Source organism: Pezoporus wallicus, unplaced genomic scaffold (assembly GCF_028554395.1).
Source record: "Pezoporus wallicus isolate ANWC-B61680 ecotype Strahan unplaced genomic scaffold, APGP_CSIRO_Pwel_v1 contig_5069, whole genome shotgun sequence".
NCBI classification, from domain to species: Eukaryota; Metazoa; Chordata; class Aves; order Psittaciformes; family Psittacidae; genus Pezoporus; species Pezoporus wallicus.
In genome coordinates, this window is record NW_026642361.1 from 5,271,893 (window position 1) to 5,274,634 (window position 2,742).

Sequence of the window (2,742 nt, forward strand, 5' to 3'; positions counted from 1 at the left end):
GAGGCTTTTAATGCAGCATCTCACTTTACTGAAGGCCAGAAGGAGCGAGCTATTTATTCACTGATTTGTCATATCAGTCATACGTGGAGAGCAAGATCTCAGCCAGGTTCAGGACTGGGTGTACAAACACCCTTTAAGCAGCAGCTCATGGTCCAAAGGTACTATTCTAAGCAGACCAGCCAGACAAACCATTAGAGACAGTGAAGTTCTGAGAGGGTTTGTCTCCAGTTTGCAGCTTAGAAGTTTATTTAGTTCCCTGCAGAGAACACAAGAAACATTTAACAAGACTGGGATTTGAATTTATGTTGCTTGACCCTTGCTCTAAGACCAGCATGAAGGCCACCTACAAATCGGAAGGGATAATGAGCACAGAATTAAAACCAGCCTGGTTTTGCCCAGTGCTGTTACACGCCACAGCACACCTCTGGGTGCCAGCATCGGGTGCTGAGTGGCACCGCGGCAGGAGAGTGATGGCAAAGCAATAAATCTCTTGAGACATAAATTACCATTCACAGTCATAAAATGACAAGAGTCAGCCATAAAATAAAGAGATCTTACTTATGATGGATGTGGCTCAAGCAGAGCTTTCTGCTGCCTGCAAATCAGAGCATATGGGTACTTTAAAAGAATCCTCCAGTTGTTTATGTAAAGATCCCATTGAGGGTAACTACAGGATTCTGTTTCTAAAGAAGAATTTGCTTAGGATGACATTTGGCCCCTGTTGCTCACCAAGCCTGGACAACAGCTACTTGTCACCTGCATTGGTGACATCACCCACTGCTGTGTCACAGTGGCATCTGCTGTGGACCATCTAGTCCAACCCCACCTATCAAGGCACGACTCCTTGCCAAGGCAGGGATGCTGCCTTGAGATGCTTGTTGAGGTATATTTGGCTGCAGTATCAACTACAGCCAGAGAGAGTGCCCAGAGCAGCTTTACTCACCTTGCTCCTATGTGCAGAGTAGCCCAGAGCCTCCATACATCAAAGTTTTATACTTCTCTTCCAGTGTTTCCAAGGTTGGCTGCACACAGGCCTCTGTTGCTCTTGCAGGACGAAGGCTCTCCGAGACGTGCTTGCAGTCACCAGGGGACTTTGCTTTGTTGGACTGAGGACTACAGCTTTGCCAATAGCCTTTCCTGCATGCCAAGCTGTAAAGAACTCTTTGTAGTAAGATAGGATTTTACTTCAGGCTGTTGCCAACTCATGGAATAAGCAAAACTATTGGAACATCTACGTTGAATGATTTTTCTACCCAAACTGAATAAGAATCTGCAGTTATGAGGCTTAAGCAACATCCTTCAATATGTGTCTTGAAAACAAATTACTTACACGGTTTTCACAGCAGCAGGTACTGAGTGTGTTGCTAGACCAGCCTCTAGCCAAGCAAAGTGTCTCTCTCACTGCAGTTTTGATTTGGCTTTTGAGGAGAAATGTTTTTTTGTGCTATATATTTCGAGCCTGGTGGGACTTGATGTGTAGTTTTTTCCTCTCTGTCATCTGGTCTGTCGGATGCTGGAACCCATGGAGGACTCCAGCCTGGGTTTTGCACAGTGCCAATTTCACCCCTGCGATTCTACCCTTTGTCTGTTTTCCTCCCTCTCACTGACAGAGGAGGCAAAGGTATTGTGTCTGTTCTTCCTCACTCCTGCAGCTCCTGCCCAACCAGGGGAGTTCAGCGATGACTTCAAGGAAAGGCCTTCGGCAGCTTTTCTTTGTTAGTTCTGGCTCCAACTGTGGTGAACCAGGCACAGAGCCCAGCTGCCATCTGCAGCTCCTGCTGCCGGGCCGGGAGCTGCCTTCCATCTGCAGGGCCCACGGGACTGGTGTTCACAGCCTCAGCAGCGAGGTGGGATGGAGCTGGACCAGAATTGCCTCTTTATTCATGTGACGGCATGTTTAGCCAAAACAAGGACGCAGAGGGTAGCTGCAGGGGGTGCCTGAAACCCCTCGTTTCTCCTTCCTTGCAGGGAGGACAAGGTCTGCCACGGCGTGGACTAAGGGCCAGGCTAAGCACAGCCGTGTGCTGCATGAGTGAAATGCACCAAGACAGATCACAAGTTCCCTCTTTGCAGGGTACCAGGGCTTTAAAAATTCATCCTGTTTCTCTCATTGCGTATTCAGTACCTCTGTACGCAATAGCTGCATTCAACACAGCCTAAAACATCTCTTTACAAGGTGTGGGAGCTGTCAGTTTAATCTAGTTAAAAATAAAAGGACTAAAAATGGCATTTTTGAAGCATCTGCAGCAGAATGTACAACACATCGTCAGCTTTGCATCAACACTGCCAGTGCTAGTACCACTCTTGCCTTGGTAGTGACTCCATGCAGTGAGCAGCATACCCACACTGACTGTTCAATAGCCCTCTAGTTCTCAGAGGCAATGGATCATCAGTGGCATCAGAGACTTCTAAAATTGGTTCAGACTATTAAAGGAAGGGCAGAGGCAGAGAGAGGAATGACAAAGTGACAAGCTGGTGACATGTTCATTCAGCTCCTCTTTCTCTACAAATGAGGAAGTGTGTAACTGAACTTAACAGGCACTGCAGAAAAAAAGGCATGTAGAGACCACTAATAATGAATCACCCAAGAAAGGAGTGTCCAGCAATGAACTTTCTGGAGAATGAGTATCTCCTATTGATACTGGGTTATCCCTTATGCAGACCATACAGGGGTTGTGTTCCAGTGATGACCCCTACACCAAAGATTTTGCAAACTCTTGCAAGGAAAATCAGATGGGGCTG

General features: G+C 47.0%; 1 long non-coding RNA gene across 1 annotated transcript; it reads left to right on the forward strand.

Moving 5' to 3' along the window:
- Positions 1-840: 840 nt before the first annotated feature.
- On the forward strand, positions 841-2,226 carry LOC130609910 (uncharacterized). Its single transcript, XR_008974915.1, has 2 exons — positions 841-1,017; positions 1,969-2,226. It is a non-coding gene; the product is annotated as an uncharacterized LOC130609910 (long non-coding RNA).
- Positions 2,227-2,742: the final 516 nt, after the last annotated feature.